The following is a 23924-nucleotide window of genomic DNA, read 5'->3' on the forward strand; positions in this document are numbered from 1 at the left end:
AAAAACACACACACACACACACACACACACACACACACACACACACACGTACCAAATCATGAGAGCAGTTACTTCTGGTAGAGAAGCAGGAGAATAAAACCTGGTAGGAGATGACAGAGAATTTCAACTTTACCTGTAGTATTTTATTTCTAAAAAAAAATCTGAAGAGCATGTGACAATACTACCATTTGTTCATTATCTGCGGAAAATTCAACAACTTTTGCTATATTACATGCATTTTATGTGTTATTTTTATTTGTCAAAACTAAAGTTAGAAAATACATTAACAGTATAAAATAAAAATAAGAATTACTGCTATAAATTAATGGCTTAGCTCTATAAATATGGGGTCAGTTATTGCTTGTGTAACATTTAAACATGAAATAAAAGACCTTCAAACTTTCCCAAATAGAATATCTCTGATTTAGAAGACTAGCCTTTACAAAGATCATTATTCAAAATTCCTTAAAAAACAAAACAGCTTAAATTTAAGACTTTAAAAATTTAAGGTGTTAATGTGTTTCTTCCTTGATGCCACTTGAAAAAATATTTACTATATGTGTGAAAGCACAACAACGACAACAAAAAAGAATGCAGAATGCAAGATCAGACGTTAATTCTCCAGGAGTTCTAAAGCCAGTAAATTTATCACTGTCAAATTAGGAAGATCATTTGTTTTACTGTCCTCTTTTGTTTTGTTTTGTTTAGGAAGACCATTGGAATGGTACAGTAAGAAAAGAATTTTTGTTGAATGTATATACTAATTTACAAACAATATTTGACTAAAAAATAGTTACGCTAATTTTAAGAATCAAATAGTTGACGTCAATAATACACTGGACCAGAAATTAGTGCATCAGACTGACTTCAAAATAATATTTTAGGTACTTAGTAGGCAACCAATAAGCAAATGAACTACCAATATCCTTAACATGAATTCCATTTTCCTCTTGACTAAAATGTACTTAGCACACAATTATATGTCAAAATGTTTGAAACGTATTTCTTTTCTATGTATTTATAGTTCATTTATAATCAAACCACTTTAATGCTTTGATAAGGGCTGTATTGCTAGCATGAAATAATGTTAATTTCTGTGCTAGTAAGAAATGTTCAAAGTTATATACCCAATCTTTTTGTTCACATACTACTATACTAAAACTTCTATTAGTCACTAATTGCTTGAGCATTTATTCCATACCCAGCCTTTTGCACACATTTCTTCATTTGATTCTCACAACTCCATGAAGTTAGTTCTGTCATTATCCTCACTTTGCAAATAGGGAACTGAGAATAGAGATGTTAAATAACTTATCTAAAATCATGTAGATTCAGCAAATAGGAGAAGAGTGATTTATGTGACTGCGTCTAAGTACTTAACCATTATACATTTTACATACTACCAGACAGAAAACCTTAGAAATAATGTGACTTATGTGACTGCGTCTAAGTACTTAACCATTATACATTTTACATACTACCAGACAGAAAACCTTAGAAATAACATAGATAAGTACAGCTTTGTACACAACAAAAAACTGTGCAATGAAGCAAAATACACTTTAAATTTTACATTATTTTTCCTTCAGGCCCTCTTTACTCAATCCAGCCTTAACATATCCCTTATTCTTTATCATAATTACTGAAAACAGTTGCTACAGGCACGAGATCTAAAGTGAATATGCCAAGAACCATTTAGTTACATGGTGGGAGGCAGGTGCGCTGAACCCTATTGTTCTCTTGCTCTGATGCTAGCGAAAGGCCAACAAACACCTTATGGCAGCAGGCTGTGAACTACATCCAGTACAGTGACTTCAATGAATCATGATCATCTTACTGACTGCAGTCAAATCCCAAAGAATTTAGTACCTTATTAAGATGTCCTAATTTACTTCTTCGATGATGCCAAGTCAAAAATATCAGCCATGAAAAATAAAGGGTGCACAAAGAGCTACATATTTGGGATCATTCCAGACCCACCAACAAGGTAATGCTATTCTGCTTTCAACAGCTGTTTCTCCTTACCTGAGGTGAGGCAGGTGCAGGACAAAGGAAGCAAATGACTCTGCACCTGCTCTTCAAACTCAACTCAGGTAAATCAGTAAAGCTGACCTTTGTGAGCTTGTCACCAGGAGCAGATGTCTAGTGGAAGACAAGGAGGGGCTCATCCACTTGACTTTACCTCAGTTGAATTCATTCAGTTCAACCAATCTGATCAGACTCTACTGACAGATGCTTAAGGCAACTGTCTCCTGAAGGTATGGTGTATCTAGAAAGACTCTCTGAAAATACTGGAACAAAATCCTAGCATGCCAAGGTACAAATGATAGTTAATATAAGGTAAATGAAAACTCCTTAGAAAGAATTTTAAAGTAAGAACTGCTTTATTAATTCTGGAGGTTTTGTGAAGCTGAAGAAGGGTTATAAAGCACATACACTGTTTTAACTTTTTCTTACAGAATATTTCAAACATAGACATAAGTAGACAGTAAAATGAATCCTCGTGTACTCATGAATCAGCTGCAATAAATACATATAACCCACGATCAGCTATCTACGCCCCCTGCCCTTGCCAGAGATTTCTGAGACAAATCACAGATATATTGTTTCATTTATACATATTTCATTATTACCACACCTAAAAAGTTTTAAAATAATTCATTTTCCATTTTTTAAAACAGTTTGTTTGAATAAGTATCTATATACAGTCTATACATTGCAATTTTCTTTTAATTCTTTTAATCTATAAGGGTCTCCCTTTAGCTCTCTCTTCCATCCTTCTCTTCCTGCCACCTCTTCTTTGTTGAGGAAACTGTCTTTGATTCTATAAAGTTTCTTGCAGTCTGACTTTTGCTGACTGCATCCCTGAAGTGTAGTGTAGCATGTCTGCACACCTTCTGCATCACCTGGATCAAATCTGCATTCAGCTTTTTTGGTAAGGTTTCCTCAAATAAGTGTGGAAACACTTATTTTTACCAAAGATACACAACAAGCAAAAGTTGCAAAAGTGATAAAGAAAAAGAAAGACACAAAACAGCCACTCTAAGAATGCTACAGTAACTGATAGTAGATTTTGGGGAAGAAAATCTCTGAAGACTAAATTTAAAAAGAAAAACACACAATCATTAAATCTGGACAAGCTCCATAAGCACATAAGAAATAAGCAGGATGGGCAGCAAAGGGTGACATGGGACAAGACTGGAGGATGACTGACACACCACTTGGCGTCACCTCCCGTGATCCACACACCGTGGGAAGAGTTATTAACTCGAGGTAAGGACAGGCTCCACATGCCCACAGTGATCATGTTTGAGCTCAAGCCAAAGCTTTCCAATGCCTATGCAGTTCACGACCACCAGCACTAGGGAGCTGGTAAAGAGATAACGAGAGGAAGGCTTAAAGTACTAGGCCACCATTACATCTCATTACTGCAGGAATATTACTCTCACCTCTTAAAAAGAAGCCATTCTTCCTGTAACCCACATGGCAGCCAAGCCAATTACTGGGTAATGTATGGGCTCTGTCCCAGAACCTCTGGGTTTGAAGCCTGACACTGTCACCTTCTATCTTTGTGACTGTGGGCAAATTATTTGTCCTCTCTGGACCTGTTTCCTCATCTGTCATATGAGGTGATCATAATAGCACCTCCTTTTGTGAGTATTCAACAAGGTAATACAAATAAAGCATTTAGAAGAGTCACCAGAATTACAGAAACTGTATTAAATATTCAATAATATCTTTTTAAAATTACTGTTATATTGAAAAATTAAGCTATTATTGGTTACCACTGAAAATTACAATACTTCTTATATAATGTCTTTACCTACAATCTGAAAGCAATGTTTCGAAAAAAAAATTTGATACAAATTGCCTGGTGTACTTGTTAGAAAGATAAATGTCATGACCTCTATCCTAGACACATTGAGGCAGAATCTTGAGGAAAAGTGGGTAGAAAATATATTTTGAACAACATTCCAGATGATCTGTATTTTAAACAATGTTAAAGAAACACTGGAGAGCTCAAGAGAGAAAATTTTGGATGGCACGAGGTTTTGATAGCAAGTATATTTCTTTTCCATCAGACTGCTTGAAATTACAATGGACAATAGAAAAAAAAAAGTGATTTTATACTCTTTCATTCCTGAAAAATACATCAAATTATCTACTGCACACTATTTCTACCACATATGTTGCTGAGCATTTTTTTCTTCACAACTGCTTACAGCGTTCAAATCTGGGCACCAAAGATTTTATCACTTGAGAGGAACTTCTCGAGAAAGGAAAGCTACCATAAACAACACTGTGCATCTTGCTTAGAGTCTACAAATTGATAATTAAGCAATAAGAAACATCAAGATGTAGCTTGAAGCATTAGTTATTAACATACATAGTGAGTACATTGTAAAACATCAAGCTGTAACTGCCCAGGGCCAGTAGTAAGAGCCCCATAAAATATGCAGTTGTTTTATGCCAATGTTATATCTTCTAAACCTAGAATTACTTTTTTCTTTCATATCATTAACTAGTTTTTATCTGATGTAAATTATACATAAAATAAAATGCACAGATCTGAAGTGATTCTGGACAACTATTACCCAAATTTATCTGAAGACACAGAACATTAACAGTGCTCTGAAAAGTGACCTCATGTGCCTATCAATCTCAACTATTCCCCGAGCCCCAACCCCTGCCATATCCCAGAGGTAGAAATACACTGAATGTGTTTCTACAACAGATTAGTTCTGCCAGTTCTAGAGATTCACATAAATAGAATCATACTCTGTGTGTCTCTTGTGTAATGCTTTCATTTAGCATGTTTTTGAGATAAATTTTTGTTATTGCTTATATCAGAAGCTAATTCCTTTTAATTGCTAAATAATACTCCATTGTATGAATAAACTACATTTTGTTTTCCATTCTTCAACTGATGGACAAATAGGCTGTCTAATTTCTTTGGCTATCATGAATAAAATAGCTATAAACATTCCTTTACAAGTGTTTTGGGACCACTTCTTTAATTTCTCCTCAGTAAATGAGTGGAATTGCTGGATCAGAGGACACGTATATATTTACTTTTCTAAGAAATTGTCAGACCTTTTCCTAAGTAGTTGGAAACCCCAATTCCCAACAACAACGTATGAAAATTCCTGTTCCTACACATCCTTGCCAACATTTACTGTTGTCAATCTTTTAAATTTTGGTAACCATACTAAATGTTTAGAAATATCTTCTTGCAATTTGAATTTGCATTTCCTTGATGACTCATGATACTGAACACTTTAGTGGACTTATTGGTCATTTGCATGTCTTCTTTTGTGAAATATCTGTTCAAATATGTTGCCCATTTTTAAATTCAGTTGTTTGTCTTTATGTTATTGAGGTTTAAGAATTCTTATATGCTGGACATCAAGGTTTTGCCAAATAAATGTATTAAGTTTCTCCAAGTCTATTGCTTGATTATTCATTTTAACAATTTTTAATTTTAATTTTTATTTTACACTTCAGTGACATTTATTACATTCACAACCTTGTGACTATTATCACTATTTCCAAAACTTTCCAGACAGAAACTCTGTATCCATTAAGCAGTAACTCTCTGTTCTTCCTTCCCCTCAGTCCCTTCCCGCCCCTCAGTCCCTCCTCACCCGCTCAGTCCCTTCCTGCCCCTCAGTCTGAATGAATTTGTTTATTCTAGATATTTCATATAAATGTAATCATATAATATTTGTCCTTTGGAGTTTAAGCTTATTTCACTTAGCATAATGTTTTCAAGGTTCATCATGCAATAGCATGTACCAGAACTTCATTCATTTGAATGGCTAAAAAATACTGAATTGTATGTATATACCACCCGTTGTTTATCCATTCATTTGTTGATGGACATTTAGGTTGTTTAAACTTTTTGGCTATTGTGAATAATGCTGCAATGAACACTGGTACCACTGGTATACAAGTATCTATTTGAGTACCTGTTTTCAGTTCTTTGGGATATATACATAGGAGTAAAGATGCTAGGTCTTTTAAGTTTTTGAGTAGTAGCCACAGTACTTGCACCACTTTACATTCCCACCCAACAATGTACAAATGTTACAATTTCTCCATGTCCTCACCAACACTTGCTATTCTCCATTTTTAAAATTATAGACATCAGAGCTGGTATGAAACGGTATCTCACTGTGCTTTTAATTTGCATTCGGGTAATGACTAATGATGTTTTGAGCATCTTTTCATGGGCTTTAATTTAAAAAAAAAAAAATGCCTGTTCACATCCTTTGCCTATTCTCTCATCAGGTTTTGTTTTTGAATTGTAGGATTTTCCTGTATATTCTGGTTATTAATTTCATCAAATTTATGGTTTGGAGATATTTTCTCCCATTCTGTAACTTGTCATTTCAGTTTCTTGATATTGTCCTTTAATGTATGAAAGTTTTATATTCTGATGAAGTCTAATTTATCTGGTTTTTTCTTTTGCTGCTTGTGCTTTTGGTGACATATCTAAGAATCCAATGCTAAACACAAGGTAATGAAGACTTATTGTTATGTTTTCTTCTAAGAGTCTTATTGTTTTAGCTCTTTTTATATATGGCATGAAGTCTAACTTTATTCCTTTGCATGAGGAAATCCAGTTATACCAGTACCAATTGGTGAAGAGATTTCTATGTTTCACCACCACCGCATGCCTGGAATAAATCTCACTTGGTGGTGGTGTATAATTCTTTTAATATGCTGTGAGGTTTAATCTGCTAGTATTTTTGCTGAGGATTTGTGCATCTATATTCCTAAGTGATACTGGTCTGTACTGCTAATATTTTTTTCGAGCTTTGGTATCAGGGTAATAATAATGGCCTCAGAGAATGAGTTAGGAAACTATCCTCTTCTATTTTTTTCAGAATCTGAGAAGGGTTGATGTTAATTTTTTTTTAAATGTTTGGTAGAATTCACCAGTGAAGCCATCTGGTCTTGGACTTTTCATTATTGAGTATAATTAATTTTTCAATAAAGTCCTTTGAAAGATATTCTCTCATATTATACAACTTTTCAAATATACAGAAAAGTTGAAATAACTTTACAATGAACCCCATATGACCACTACCTAGATTCTACAATAAACATTTTACTACACTTGCTTTACCACACAACTACCTCTATTTTTATGCATTTAAGTAAGATAAAGACATCAGTACACTTGACTCTAAATATTTCAGTTAGCACATGATTAACTCCAGCTGCCACTAGCTACATGTGGCTATTTACTTTTAAATTAACTAAAATTAAATAAGTGAAACATTCAGTTGTTCAGCTGCAATAGCCATATTTCAATATTCAATAGCCACATGTGGCTAGTGGCTACAAAATTACTGGAGGAATATCCAATCATAGTTACAGACTCTGCCCACATTCAAAGGGAGGGAATTATATAAGGCATGTACAGCAGAGACTGAGAACCTTGGGGGCCATATTTTAAATCTGCCTGCCACGTGTGGGAAAGGGGCAGCTGCCTGGACGGACTTATATTCATCTTGACTGAAATGCAGAAACTGGGAAAACAATGCACGCAAAGAAGGTGAGAGGAGGCTCATTCCTCTACTCAATCCAGTTCCTCACTGCTCTATGTCCCATCCAGCCACCAGCTGAGAGTTGAGTTTCATTTCCTTCGATAAGGACTTGGAAAGGTCCTTTCAGAAGAATTACAGGCGGGGCCCTATACCAATCCCTGTTAGAACTCTTGGTAATACTTAAAGTATGGAATCTTGTCTAAACCTCACAAATAACTGGAGCCTTCTCTCTTACAAACGAGCAAAGAAAACAGAGCATAAAAAATTTTCAGCAGCAAAAGGAAATAGAAATCAAAGTGCCAGAGACAAATTCCCATCAATATAAAAGGTAAATACATATTATTTTTCAGTTTTGAAATTTCTTCTTAACGACACACAAAAGGACACTGACTCTAGATATCAGAGGAAGCCATCATGAGAAGAAAATGTATCACAATAAGTAAAGACCACATGAAAATGAAAACTGGTGAGGAAAATCAGAAACTGCCTTAGGTGTGTTCTCACAAAACTCTGTATGTGAATGTTTATAATGGCTTTATTTACAACTGTCAAAATTTGGAAACGACCCAGAGGTCCTTCAACTTGGTGAACATATAAACAAACAGTGGTACATTCACACAATGGAATACTACTCAGCAATAAAAAAGAATGTACATGAATATTATGGACAAATCTCAAATATATCATAAGTGAAAGAAGCCAGAGTCACAAAGCTACATATGATTCCATTTATATGACATTATGAAAAAGGCAAAACTAATGGGACAAAAAACAAATTTGTGGTACAAAGGGCTACAATAAGAAGAGGGTCTGACTACCAAAGGACATGGACATTTTTGTGGGTGGTTCGACTGTTTGGTACTTTGACTATAGTGGCAGTTACAATTTCCAAAAAGAATAAATTTTAAAGTATATAAATAAAACATGATTAACTACTTTGGAAGCAGAAAGAGAATTTCTGAGATTGCATAAAAGTGAACTAAGGAGGACAGAGTTAAGAAATAAAACCATAACAAAAAAAAGAAAATAATAACATTCTAGCAATAGCAAAAAACATTTCACAGAGAGCCATTTTTGGAATAAATGGAGTTCAAAGAGATACATGGAAATAATATGGTTGTTTACCTAGAAAGCCCAAAAGAACCAACTAAACAGCTACAGGATTAATAATGAATAAGAGAACTCAATAAAATGTCTGGATAAATATAGCAAAATCAATAGCTGCCTATCTACATGTGATAAAATTAGAAAATATAAGAGTCCATTCACAAGAAGCTAAAAATAAATTATTAATAAGAAATGTACCAGATATAGAATAGAAAATGAAAGTTTATAGATTTAGATATCATATATACAGAACGCACGCTTATATATATATACATATATAGAGTAAAGAAGGAATTATACACAACGGAAAAAGGAAAGTCTTTTTTCAATACTTCTTGAAGGGTAGTCCCAAACTGGTAGCATCTCAGAAGTTGAAAGAAATGCAAATACTCAAGTTCTACATCAGACCCACTGAATCATAAACTCTGGGAATGAGGCTGAGCAATCTATGGCTTTAACAAGCCCTCCAGGTGATTGTGATATTCCGGAAAGTTTGAGAACCAAGATGCTGATGTTACTGACTTGGGGAATCACTAATCTATTTAATGAATAATGATGGGACAAAGGCTTAGCTATCTGGAAGGATACCATATTAAATATAAGTTCCAGGTGGATAAAGAATAGTTAAGGCAAATGCCTGGATAACTTCCCCAATCCTTAGAGAGCTGTCAATCCCTTGTCAAGGAAGCCCTCCAACTCACCAGCCAAGTGACCTGTGAATGCCCTCCCACCTGAGTTGCTCAGGTGTGCATGATATTATAATAAGAAGTTTTATAATCTTTTTTTAAGCTTTTGGGGAACTTATTTAAAAATCCTCTCCCTCCCCCCCACCACTCTATAACGTATAACTCAATTATTTAACTTTTAGATAACAACTTTTCAAATATGTTTTCAGACTCACATTATATATGAATTCAGCAGCTTTATGTACACCATATAAGACATAGGTCACAGATAAATATATAAATAATGAAAAGACCAATATTATGATATATTTTGGCATCTTGGTTTTATATTAAAATATAAAAAACTGAAAGAATTTAGTTTATTTGATGGGGTAAAAAAATATGTAACATAAAATATGTAGAACTACTTACAATTCATTCATATTTCCACTCTAAGTATTCTGGAACCCTTGGCAAACTCCACCATTTTGATACACAGGGGAATTATTTACAGAAATTTCAGTACAAAAAAATATGCCCCTGAGTGCTTCTCTGTGTGTGATGTGGAAGACACAGAATTTACTTATGAAACTATAAAAAATAATAACTATTAAAGTCATAACCTCTGAGAAAATGAAAACTACTGTCTTGGAAAACAGTTTTCTGACAGGAAAGCAATGGCAATAACATGGCAGAAAATCCTGCTCAGAACACCCAAAGAGATCTGAAAGTGAGAAAGACAAGAGGCACACAGATTTAAAATGCAAGGAAACGGAAAATGAGAAAAGGTTGGAAATAGAAGATAATAAGTATCAAAATTTCATACTGTAATTCAAAAATGTATAGTCAGGGTAAATCTTTTAATTGACTATCAGAAAAAGGCTATGTTTAAAAAAAAAAATCTTGGTCAACCTCTTGGTTTTGGTAGGTTGGGTTCTCTCAATAAATATTCGTTCAGGATGTGAGCAGCAAATAGCAGGGGTCACTTGCACAGCACAGGAACCAGAAGTCCAGGGAAATCAGGGATGATTTTTAGAGCCAGAGAGGTAAGAAAAGACAGAGGAGGTCAGGAGCAAGAAGTCTATGAAATCAAGCAAGGATAGTAAGGAATGTGCTGATAACAAGTGTTAAAGAAGAATGAAGCTCACATTTCAAAATACCAGGCAGAGAAGACAGTAAGCCTGAACCCAGAACATACATTTTTGCTTCTGCGTGAACCTCTTAATCTCAGGTTCTTCAGCTATAAAAGCAGAAATAATAATTACAAAAAATAGTTTTGAAAGCTAAATGGCATAAAAACTGTTAAAGTGCCTTGAATAATGACAGGAAATGTTGTTTGTTGAGAGTTTTTGTTTTGTTTTGTTTTAAGCATATAGGGGCAGTTTAAAATCCAAGAGATGTATTCTGCTCCTCCTAACCAGGGAGTACCAACACATTAAAACCACCTGGAGATTCTCACTGTGCCTTCCTCCCACCACCGAAATTTTATTTGCCCCTTCTGGGGAGCCTGGCTTTCTCAACGGTACTAGAGGCTTTCTGGGTCAACAGAAAAGGGAAGAGAGCCCACCTGAAAATAAGTCTTACCATTGCATAGGTAATTCTCTATCCTCTAAGTAACTGGAACAATTACTAAGGGAAGAGATTTATTTAAAAACTTATACAGCTGTCATGGTTGGCTTTAAAGATTTATTGATTTATTTAACACTTGAAGAAACTCAGGACAACAGCATAAAGCTGTTGTGTGTAGAAATAGAGTAGGTAGGTTCTGTGGTAGGTTAACACAGAAAGAGCAACTTTAGATCAAAATTGGCAGGAGAAAAGGGAAAAGCTTAATCAGTAAGAACAGATAAGAAGGATGTTCAAATACACAAGGGGTAAAGACGCTCTAGTCAATAAACAGTGTGGGGAAAACTGAACAGATACATGTAAAAAAATGCAACTTGACCACCTTCTTACACCATATATCAAAATAAACTAAAAGTGGATTAAAGACATAAATTTAAGACCCAAAACCATGAAACTCCTGGAAGAAAACATACGCAGTAAATTCTCTGACACTGCTCTTAGTAATATTTTTTTCTGATATGTTGCCTCAGGAAAGGGAAACAAAAGAAAAAATAAACAAACTAAAAAGTTTTTGCACAGCAAAAGAAACCATCAACAAAATGGAAAGACAACCTACTGAATGGGAGAATGTATTCTCTCCAATGATATATCTGATAAGGGGTTAATATCCAAAATTTATACAGAAGTCATGCAACTTAACACCAAAAAAACTAATAATCCAATTTAAAAAATGGGCAGAGGAACTGAATAGACATTTCTCCAAAGAGGACATACAGATGGACAATAGACATTAGTGATTTCTCACTAATCATCAGATAAATGCAAATTAAAACCACAGTGAGCTATCACCTCACACCTGTCAGAATGGCCATCATCAATAAATCAACAAACAACAAGTGTTAGTGAGGACGTGGAGAAAAGGACGTGTACTGCCAGTGGGATTGCAAATCGGTGCACCCACTATGGAAAACAGTATGGAAGTTTCTCAAAAAAATAAAAATAAAACTATGACCCAGCAATTCCACTTCTGGGTATTTTTCTGAAGAAAACTAAAACACTAATTCAAAAAAGATAGATGTACCCCTATGTTCATTGCAGTATTATCTGCAATAGCTAAGATATGAAAATGCCTAAGTGCTCATCAATAGATGACTGGATAAAAAAGAGGTGGTACATATATACAACAGAATATTACTCAGCCATAAAAAAGAATGAAATCTTACCATCTGCCACGACATGGATGGACCTGGAAGGTCTTATGCTAAGTAAAAAAAGTCAGATAGAGAAAGACAAATACCATATGATCTCACTTATATGTGGAATCTAAAGAACGAAATCAACAAACAAAACAGAAACAGACTCATAGATGCAGAGAACAAGTTGATGGTTGCCAGAAAGGAGGGGGGTAGGGGGCAGAGTGAAAAAAGTGAATGGATTAATAAGTACAGATCGTTATGAAATAGTCATGGGGATATATAGTCAATAATATGGTAATAACTATATATAGTGCCAGGTGGGTACCAGACTAGTAGTCAGGGGATTACTTTGCAAATTATAATGTCTAACCACTATGCTGTATACCTGAAACAAATATAAAATAATACTGTCAACTGTAATTTTAAAAATAAAAAAGGGAGGAAAGGTGAAGAGGAATAAGAGATTCAAACTTCCAGGTATAAATAAGTCATGGGGATGTGGTGTACAGCATAGAGAATATAGTCAACAATATTGTGATGGTATTATATGATGTCAGATGGTTGCTAGATTATGATGATCCCTTCTTTAGGTATATAAATGTTGAATAACTATGGTGTATACCTGAAACTAATACAATACTGTATGTTAGCTATATTTTAATAAAAATCTTTTTAAAAAATAAAATTAAATTAATATCCCAGGCACAGAAAAGGAAAAAAAAGGACATTTGATCTTACTGTTCTCAGTTACTATCTATAGTCTGGGTCTCCACTCTATTCCACTAGCAAAATTTTATTTAGACCCTATATGTTTAAGACATTATATGGGATACCGACAAAAACATCTTATAGTCCAGTAGAAGTGACAAAACATAATATAAATAACTACAATGCAAAGTGGGAAAGTAGAGTATCATTAAACACATGATAGCATCAAGTAGGGTGAAATTACTTCTGGTAGGAGAAATCACAAGTTACAAAACCAACATAGCAATTTTGAGCATGGCCTGAAGGAAGGCAGGAAACTGTCATCTTGGTAGGAAAGATCCATCATCTTGGTAGGAAAGCTTGAAACACATATGGAAAAATATAAGTAGCTGATTTTGACAGGAGAAGCAAGAAGTGGGTTGCTTAGGACTAAGGCTTGAAATAGAGACCACAAAAAGCCTAAATTTCTAAGCTAAGGAGCTAGAATTACAGACATACACAATCAAACAGATACTTCAAACATTCAAGAACTGTCAAAACAGGATAAATAAGAGATTCTGCTTCTAAGAGAAGGAAGGCTCAATTAAGAGTGACCCCAATGCGCATGTTTAAAATGAGAACCAGCTATGAGTCATGGGTGGATGAGTAACAGTAAGAAATGCACACAGAATCAATTTAGTGTCAAAAACAGGTTCTCTTGAGTTCATACTGAAGCACAGCTGAGGAAGCAGAGTCTGAGCCAGCCAGAGTAGCCCATGGTGAGTCACTAGTAAATCAATGACACGAGTCTTAGTCCTGGGGCAATGATCTCAGACTGGCCTGTATAATGACCAGATAGGTACATCTTGGTCTTAGTCAGCCTGTGACAATACCTGAAGATTCTGTGATGGTGGAAACAGGACAGGAATTTTAGACAAAAAAAAAAAAAAATCTGAAAACTTCCAGATACTTTCACTATATTTGACTAAAAAATTCCTTAAATCTAGTCAGGTCTTAGATTGCAAAGGTTAGTACATGACATGCACAAATCTGTCAGGGTCAGAATCCCTATGCTCATTTAACAATTGAGGCATTTGCATATTACTGAGTTATATTTGCTGTTAAAATGTATTTTTTTGGTGACATGTCCTGTATTTGCACCACTGTGTGCAAGAAAGCTTCCCTAACCACACAAGTCTTCTCTATCACACACTGATCAGACCACAGTGCAAATGCTTGCTTATTCTTCTGTATTCATAGCAGTCCACACTATTCTCCCTCCACCCCCATTAGAATGTCAGTTCTATAAGGCCAAAATTGTAACTGTCACCACTATGTCTTCCAACACCTAGAACATACTATATATTAAATAAATGTGTTGACTGAATAAATGTATTGACTTTTTAGCTAGCTCTAGCTAGCATGTAAACATAATATTTAAAAGTCTAACTTGTAAGAATATTGACAGTAAAGAGATAAGAGGAATACACACACAAACACACATGTGTATTGGGGAAGTGGTCAATCTTTCAATTAATTGTTTTAATTATTTAAAGATGCTAAAGCAAAATATTCAAAACTGACTGTCCCTTTCAATACAAGAAAACAAAATGTTATACACTGAATCCTAGATTTCTGTTACTACTTTGATAAAATCAGAATATATAGTTTCTATGATAAGAATTTAAGACACCAAAATGTTTCAATTCTGAAGCAAGTAAAAAACTTTTACTAAAAATCTGTCCTTTTAATAAGTCTACACCTACAGAAAAAAATAATAAAACTATACTAACCACAATCTGTGAAATGAATACACTACCATTTGGACACATTATTACATAGCAAATGCTAAATCTTCATATCTGTTTCTTGGTATTCACAGTATGACAGATCTTAACATGGTGTGGGCAACACTGATAACCTGGATAGCCCTTATTCCCTTAGGAAGGATAGTGACCAAAATCAGGCAGTTTTTTTCCCTTTAGTTACGTATTTTCAGGCCTATTCGAAACAGTATCTTACTCAGGTGGCTTTTCCAAGAAGTATGAATTGTCCTAACAAGTCTATCAGTTAGATATTATCCTTCTTTTACAGATGAGGAAACTAAGGCTCAGAAAGCTTGAGCAATTTGTTTGACAAGATTACACACCAAAGTAGTGACAGAGTCTGAATTCACATCTAGGTATATCTGACCGTACAGTTCAAATTCTTTCCAAGAAACACTATCTCCTCTATGCTCAAAATAAAAAGCTTTAGAAATGAAATATGAGAAGAAAAAAATTAATGAATTTAATTTATGGCATACAATTTCCCAGCAATGTACAATATTTCTATTTTGTTTAAAAATATGTCCACTAGATAAGAGACAACAGCTGGGTTTTTTTCTCTAAGGATGAGTCCACACTCAACGGGAGTGGCATCCTAAATGTTCTGACACCTTAGCAGCAAGTAGTAGCAGCCCATCCTCCTCACTTATATTGGCAACACCTGTATACACAGTTTATCCTTACTTCCAGCCTCAAGTGGAAGAATCTCTGCTTCTTAAAACTTCAGTGACTTCTCTGATCATCAGTTTAGCCCTGTCAGTTTAAACTACAGGTTCTTATATTTATAAGCAGCAACACACCAGTGTGTTCAGATCCTGAGTCAGCTTCAAAAACCCCAGCAGCAGCTGGTAAAAATGGAATGCTAATTCATTACAGATGGCAAAACACTGCCTACATTTTAATTTATTTACATTTTCAGAAATTTTGAATCTGCAGTTAGAGTGCCAAATTATTTTAACATGTAAGTTTAGCCTTTTTCAATTCAGTCTGTGCTCAATAAAAATTAATGTTTATATGTTAAAAATTCTTTCAACAAACCCAATTAGTCCTATATTCCCATAGTTTGTATTTTAAAAGCTTTTTAGGATGGTAAGTCTTTCTTGAATTTCTTATTATACAGGTCACACGCAGAGATGGAACAATATTAGGTCTGAATCGTACTAATTTTTTTCAAATAGAACTATGATATATAAGAATAATTTTCAATACCTTTGTATTTTCCACAATTGCTATGTTTAGTAATGTGAGACTAATAAATTAATAAATTGTAAGATTATTAAATGGCTTTGTAGACCCTATTTTATCATTAGTTAAGGTAACAGGGAAAGAAAACACATTATTAATTTTTAAAAGCTAACTGAACAGAGAAAGGAAATACCCAAATTAAATGCTTATAGCACTGCTGCCCCCTCCTGGAATCAGTCTTCTAACCCCCCTCCCCGACATTTCAGAAACAACAGTGAAGATGAAATATTTTAAATCCAAATACTGAAACATCTTCTAAGAGCTTCTACTTTTTTTCTCTCTCTCGCTACAAAGACATAATTATCAAGTGATATACAACCATTCTCCTCAAATCCCCAGTGCTTCCTGGGAGCAAATGACCTTGCTACCTACTTATTAAATGAGCTAGAGAACATTCATTTTGAAAGTCTTTAACGTTCCTTCTCATGCTTCAAAATTTCTCAATTTTTTTTGACACAAACCTTCCTTTTCCCTTTCTGTATTAGAGTAGAAAATGTCCTTACTGTTTTGCTTGTCTAATCTTACTATCCTCTCCCATCTCCTCTGAAATGGCTCTCCCATGATATAAAATCCATCTCTCTAATAAGATAAGAATCTATCTTCTTTTTCTTTGTCATCTAAAAACATGCATAAATAGTTCCTAATGTAAAAATATTGCTCCCTCCGTACAATTTCACCAGCTGCCACAGCACTTCCGTTCTTCTTTCCATAGTTGGGGGCACCAAAGGGTAGTTTTTATGGGGCTTAAGCAATCTCCCCCTGACTCCACACCCAATCCTGATTATTGACTTCTGCCCAATGCCTTTCAAGGCAATACATATAAACAAAACTGTAAGTGAAATCAGTGTGCTTGTTTTAAAACTATAGCTCTTCCATCCGGGACTGCCACCCTTAAGCCCCTTACACGAAGGATTCTGGACTAACCACTACTCTTTTAAATTCACACACTAGCTACTTTGATTTCCTCGCCTCCTCTTAGCTACTCATTCCACTACAATCCAACTTCCTCTTTAATCAAGGGCCTCTTGGAAGTTAAGAAAAGCCTGGTCACTTAACATTTTTTAAGCTTTAAAGAATGTTAAAAATTAAGCAAGGTCAAAACGGTGTTACAGGAATTGTAACATCAAACAAAGCAATGTCTTTTACAACACCCACAGAAATAAATACAATGCCTTGTTAGATGTGGGGGTGAGTTAATAGTCCCCTTAACCTACATTTGGTGGGCCCTGCTCTACCTTCCTGATTCTCAGTTCTCAACTGGGAATAACACAGTGGTCAAGATCATGGGCTGCACAGTCACCATTTCCTGGTAATGTAAATGTGGACAAGTTATTTAACAACTTCTCTGTGATTCAGTTTTATCATTTGTAAAATAGGATTCTTATAAGATCATAATTATAAATATAAACAACTTAAAACAATGCCTGTCATATAATAAATCATATATATAAATCATATAAATCACATTATATATAAATCGGATACATAAATATAAATATATAAATTATCATCAGCATCATCTGAGTATTATAAAAGCACATAAATAGTAGCTAAATCTACATTTTTTACTAGCTTCCTAGGTCATTCTATGCACACCAAAGTCTGAAAATGACTACTCTAATGAAATTGTTTTCTTAAAATAATCGATGAGTTCCTAATTGTCATATCAATGATTTCTTCTTAAATCTCATGCAAAACAGGTGACACCTTTTCAGCTTTCTGCTCCAATGTGTGACCCCCAAAACTTCATTTAAACTTGAACTTAAGAAAGCTTCAGATGAGAATTTGGAAAAGACAGCTATATTTCTCTACAAAGAAAGACTCCAACTCTACACTGGGCCCAAGCCTAAAATTACTCTTTCCTCCCAAATAAATTGCTCCCTTTTTATTTCCATTTCCTTTACTGATCAATCTTTTCCAATCATTCAGGCTACAAGTCTTAGTCATTTGTGGCTGTGGTGCTTGTTTTTTTTCCTCATCTTCCAATTTTTCAAAATCTGTATTCTAAAATATCCCTTGTTTTAACTCATCCTTTTCAAAGTTTCCAACGCCAGAGTTTAACTCTCTCACTTGGGACATCTGAACAGCCTTTAATGATCTTTGTCTCTCATGTTTTCCTTCAAATCATCCTTCATATTACAACCTAAATTATTTTCCTAAAATGATTTGTTCTCCTGTTCTCTCTGATTAAAAAAAGAAAAAGGTGTCTACGGCCATGCCACCCTGAACAAGCCTGATCCCCTCTGATCTCAGAAGCTAAGCAGGGTCTGGCCTGGCTAGTACTTAGATGGGAGACCACCTAGGAAGACCAGGTGCTGTAGGCATAAAAAAAATAAGGGATTGTAAACTGATAAGGTCCTTGCAATCTGTGAGGTCAATCAAGGGTTGACTCGCCTAAAAAAAAAGGAAAGTTGATTTCTTTCCAATATTTACAAAATAATGGCTAAGCTTTTTGGCTGTGGACATTAGGCTGCAACCATTTGGCCCCCACAGAATCCATCACACACTGCCATGCTATTCACACTGCACCATGTTCCTAACTAAAACATGCATGTTCAACTCCTTCAGTATGTGCTCATATTATTTCCCCAGCGTAGAATGGGAATGTCCTCTCCCACCAAATGCTACATGTCTTTTGAAACTCAGCTCAAAGGTACCTCATTTGTGATTCTGCACCACCTTGAAAGCCAAAATTAATCTTTCTCTGCATTCTGATGACTCTTGCTACATTGTTATTTTTACGTGGTTGGGGATACAATTCTGATCATCAAAACTATAATAATGAAGTAGCCTTTTAAGAGATAATCAGGAAAGTACATATTAAGAAAAGTAAGCTTTTCAGAGTACTAAAATAAAAAAGAAGTACTACTGCTCTAACATATACATTTTAAATTAAAATATTTTCAATAATATAAGTTGCTGAATATGTTTTTAAGAACATATATTTTTGTGGTTATTCCTTCTTGATATATTTCTGTGACTATTCCTTTCTGTAATTAAAGATATATAAAACTATGCAACTACAATTTTTAAGAAATATGCTTACGTCTTTCCTGTTGCTCCAACTTTGGGCAAAATAAGTTCAAAATTTTAAGTCAGGCATCTACTCAAACTTGGACCACATCATTTGAGAACTCTACGCCTTGTGTTCTTAACCATTCTTTGCTCACAGGTAAAGGGAAAGATAATTTGTTTGTAAACTAATTGAATGTCATACATCTGTGACACACAGATTCAACAGAAAATTATAACTTCAAGGAAAATTTGTATTCTAATGCAAACAAAATAGCGCATTTGGAATCATAATCAAGAAACGAGGAACTATTTAGTATAAAATTCGAAGACAAAGCTAATCTTAAAGGAGGGGACTGCAGAGCCCACCAATCACGGGTCTTGGTCTAGGTCCAATACAACATGAACCTGCAATCTGAATCATTTTTGGATTATTTTGTTGATGTTGATAAGTGTGTTTATTAGCTTGTCACTGTCATTATGTTCTTGTTATGATAATTATTAGACACATAGCTGCATCTTGTTATCTAATGTATTGATAAAGAAACACATATATTATTATATCACAAAATGTCCTTTTCATACACTGAAAATGATATTTCAACATATTCGTTTTCTTTTAATCCTATGTATTTTATTTTATGCATTTAAAAATATCATCACGAGATAGGACACACAGGTATTTCTCTTAATTGAATAATGTCCTTCAGTTGACATCTCTTGTCTATTAAATATCTTAGAACTGTGTAGGTATATGTTCATCTTTGCCTTTGAAGAATATGCAGTACTAGTAAATATAGGATAGTACTAGTAAAAAATCACTTATTCTAGTGATTTCCTGTGTAATGGTTTCTGTGAAGATAATCTAAACGTTAAAGCATAGGTTCTTAATCATATTTGTTGGTAAAAAGAACCATAACAGTAGCAACCATCAACCGAGTATGCACAGGCCCTGTGCTAGGAATATATTATCATGAGTTCTCGCAATCTGTGCAAGGTAAAAGATTTATTATTTTCAGGTTACTGAGAAAACGGAGGCTTGGAAAAGTTAAATTACCTGCTCAAAGTCACAAACCTAGCTAGTGGCCAAGCCAGGATTCAAATAATTTGACCTCACCACCCAGGCTTTTGCTAAACTTGCAGCCTGATAAATAGGTGATCTAGTTAATGGCTACTGAATGTATGAGGCGAAAAATCCGGATATTTAAATGCTCTGAAGACAAATGAGTAAATTTTAGGAGAAAAATTAAATACTGTTGACACACTTCCTGTCCATCATTTCACTATATATTAAGTATTAATCAAATAATTTCCCAAGTGATAACTTAGAGTTTTAACCTCTTCTCTTTTGCTGCTCTAAATGAATTTATATAAATAGAAAAGAGAGGAAAATAAGATATATTTTATTAATCTTTTAGGAACTTTGTTCAAGGTAAATGTGGAAAAAAATTAACTGGGCACTTAAAAATAGTAAATTGCTTATGACCCTCTCCTTTCATGAAGCCAAAGGTGTCCAGACACTAGGTCAGGAATCACTGAAGAAACGTTCGGATAGCAGCACTGTCATTGACAGAAAAGCTCTCCCAGCCTCTGTGCCAGTACACTGACAATCACTGACTGCAGGAACATCACTGGGAGTGCTCATGTAGTTTTTGGAAGAAGCTAATGTGTTTTTCTCTCATTTTCCATTTTAGGAAAATTCATGGAAACGAAATGACGAAATACACGGGGATTCTCTTGGTGGATTTTAATAGAGGTATTTCTAGTATTTATAGAAATCTCTTAAAGAACCACTTACAGTACAAATATTGTATTTTCATTTATTAAAAATATTGTGAAATCACTAATTTAACATCAGTTAAATGCAAGCAGACTCCAGAAGACTGCCTAAATTATTCTAATACACTACACTCTGTCACAAAATATATAGTATAAAAAAGTCAGCTATCAGATGCTACTTTGTTACAATTTGTGTTATATATACTATAGATTCTAATAAAATTTTTCATGATATTAATATTCATATCAATAAGAAAAGCAGCCATATGTGAACTACCTACAGACATTATGCTAGGTGCCTTAAATATATTATTCTTAATATTATGTTAAAATATTCATAAAAATTAATTTAGGTAGTTTAAAGCATTTTACTTGCCTATAAAATATACAACCTTAAATACCATTTTCTTATTTTAAAAAAATTAACCATTCTTACATGTACAGCTCAGTGGCATTACATATATTTATACTGTTGTGCAACCATCATTATCATTTTCTTATTTTTAAGACTGACTGAAAAATAATTGTTATATTTGAGGCAAAAACTGCATCAGCCTGTAGAAGTAAAATGTGATTTCTTTAACTGACCAAAGAAAATATATATTTGTAACTATTTACTCTTTTAGATACACATTATACTTTTATTTATAAATTATTTTTGGAGGATAAGATGCATTTGGCTAATTTGAACAGGTATTCTATTTTATTAAGAAATAACTACAAAAGCAGTGAATCATTTAGGATCCAATGGTTACTTGGACATTACTAAGGGGTTTTTACTCAAAAAAAAAAAAAAAAAGAAAAGAAATCAACTCGATGATTGTTTTAATATATTTCACATAGCTGAGATTGTGAATTACATCATGTCAATCCACTGTTGAAAGCAACTTACAACTAAAATGAGATGAGATACTGAACAGATGAAGTGCTGTTCAAAGTCAATGTAGCCCAGACTTAGGGGACAGAAGAATTAATGAGAAAATCAGAATCTACCAGATGGTGCGGCAGGACTTCTCGCTGCACATCGGCCATCTCAAGCAGCTTCTATACATGCACAGCCCCAGGGCCCCACCTGGTAGCAGCATAATTACCCTAAATGTGCACTTATGTTTCATTACACCTTGGCCATTACTATGTGCACTGATTACAAGTATCAATCCCTTTCATTTTCATACACCTCTGCGGTTCTATAGCATTCAACTGTGAAAACTCAGCACTCTGGTTGCTTCTAACATGCGGCCCATGCTGATAAAACCACAGAGGGTAAATTATTTGTCACTCTACAGGGTGCCAATTCAGTATGATAAGAATGACATCATCCCCATTTTACCAATAACAATGGCACTAACAAGAACGTGTAATCAACAAACCTCAGTCCTCTGCTAGCCCTGGCAGGTGCAACTCTTTTTATGCTAAAAATACGCCAACATTAGCTTCCAGCTCAAAACTATTTCTTTTATCACAATGCTAAGCAGAAGTTGGCTTCCATAAGGCAGTGCAGCTGCTGCTGCCGCCACCGCTTCTGCAGATGCCTGCATTAATTGTATCAAGGACATACTGAAATAAGTGCTTATTCAGCACAATGGCTATTGGGGAGCAGCTGGAAGCGCAAGACAAACTGTCTTGAAGAGAATGTACCAACCCAGTGTGTAAATTACAACGATGAAGTACAAAGAGAGCCTAAGTTTAAGGATCTCATATAACTGCAGAACAGCATGAGATTTTAGTGTTGTCCGTAGAGTCCGAACCAAAGTATTTTCTAAATAAGAACAGGCCCTTTCGGATTTCACTAAAACCACTTTTAGAATGGAGGCGGGGGGGGGGATTTGGTACCCATTCAACACAGCAAAAATAGGAAAAGTTATTAAAAATATCAATGGTGTTGCTACTGCCCTTATATGTAAAAATCATAATATAATTCCTCTCTTGTGTATGTATATGTGTATGGGTGTATATTTCAAGGAATTAAACAGCAACATAAGAATAACACTCTTTATTATAAAGAAGCAACATGTGGCTCAAAATAAAAGCCTAATTTGGCTAGCTTTCTTCCTCATTCCCTTACTACTCATTCATGCTCCTTCTATACATCAGTTTTATGTTAAGTCATTTCCCTTCCATTTTCTAATCTTTACATTAGTGGGAAGAAATGAATTAATGGTGATTAAAGGCTATTCCAAGAAATAGGTAATTATGGAGCATTCAATCATGCCAGTTTGGGTGTGGATAGGGGAAATGGATCAATAAAGATACTGCTGAAACACAGTGCACCCCTGGAGAGGAATGGAATGTAAAGTGAGAGAAACAGGCTAGGACTGGATCACTAAGTCCCAGATTCCCTGTCAGGCTTCATCATGGCCTCCCCAATAATATCCTCTCTAGAAGTTTCCTCTCTAGAAGGGGCTGAGGAGGGCCATGCTCCTGCACTGGGTCTGAAACCAGCCTGAAAACACACAGTGGGCCTAATAATACATCAGTATACCTAATCGAACTGGCTTCTGGTGGAGCTCATGACCAAACTGCTTTACATTTGCACCACAGACATCATTCCCTACAAAGAGTACACTTCAACCAGGAACATGATTTTGGAACTTCAACTCTGTTACAACTAACGAAAATAAAACAAAATGACCCACACTCCTGGTAAAGAATCACACTTTTTACAAATAGAAATTATCTCAAATCAAAATAAGTATCTTTAAATTTTTCAAATATTTAGTTATTTATGCAGTAGGTCCTTATCCACAAATCTCCACAAATCTCCAAATTCACAAAGGTTATACTACTAATAACTGGCTTTCCTTCAGGTGACATCTTGGACACAAAAACAAAGATTTAGTAACTTACAACTAAAAAACTGCAAGAGACTTACTCTATAAGACACTGAGATATAAATGCTGAGCTGCCGGGTAAACTCACTCATTAGATAAATGACTTGATCTCCAGTTGAGCCTCAGAATACAGCTATTCAAATTCAAATTCAAGCCTCAGAAAATTCAAATTGCTTCTTTCCACAGACTTTTCAGGTATCAAGAAAATAGTTAAAAACACAATTGGTAAGTCTTGAATGCCAAAGGTCTATAATGTATGTCACTAATACATGGTAAGCACAGTTTGCTTTAATTTTAGGTAAGTGCAAAACAGGGTATTTTACATGGCGAGACTAAGATGGGTTTGTAGAAACACTGTCAAGCATATGAGGGCAATAGTAACTGTACTTGTAATCAGTGTTGGGAACCAATACCTCGCTGCTTCAGTAATAATTTTCGCTTCTATGTAGCATTT

The 23924-nt window shown here is 34.7% G+C and overlaps 1 protein-coding gene and 1 non-coding gene across 11 annotated transcripts in view; one reads left to right on the forward strand and one right to left on the reverse strand.

Annotated features, from left to right (window-relative positions):
- Positions 1 to 23924, reverse strand: part of CDKAL1 (CDK5 regulatory subunit associated protein 1 like 1) — a 567467-nt gene that overhangs the window by 285157 nt on the left and 258386 nt on the right. The gene's annotated exons all lie outside the window — the stretch shown is intronic.
- LOC112477676 lies at positions 18054 to 18172 on the forward strand. Its single transcript, XR_003045556.1, has one exon. It is a non-coding gene; the product is annotated as a 5S ribosomal RNA (ribosomal RNA).

This window comes from Pteropus alecto, unplaced genomic scaffold (assembly GCF_000325575.1).
Source record: "Pteropus alecto unplaced genomic scaffold, ASM32557v1 scaffold121, whole genome shotgun sequence".
In the NCBI taxonomy this organism is placed as follows: domain Eukaryota; kingdom Metazoa; phylum Chordata; class Mammalia; order Chiroptera; family Pteropodidae; genus Pteropus; species Pteropus alecto.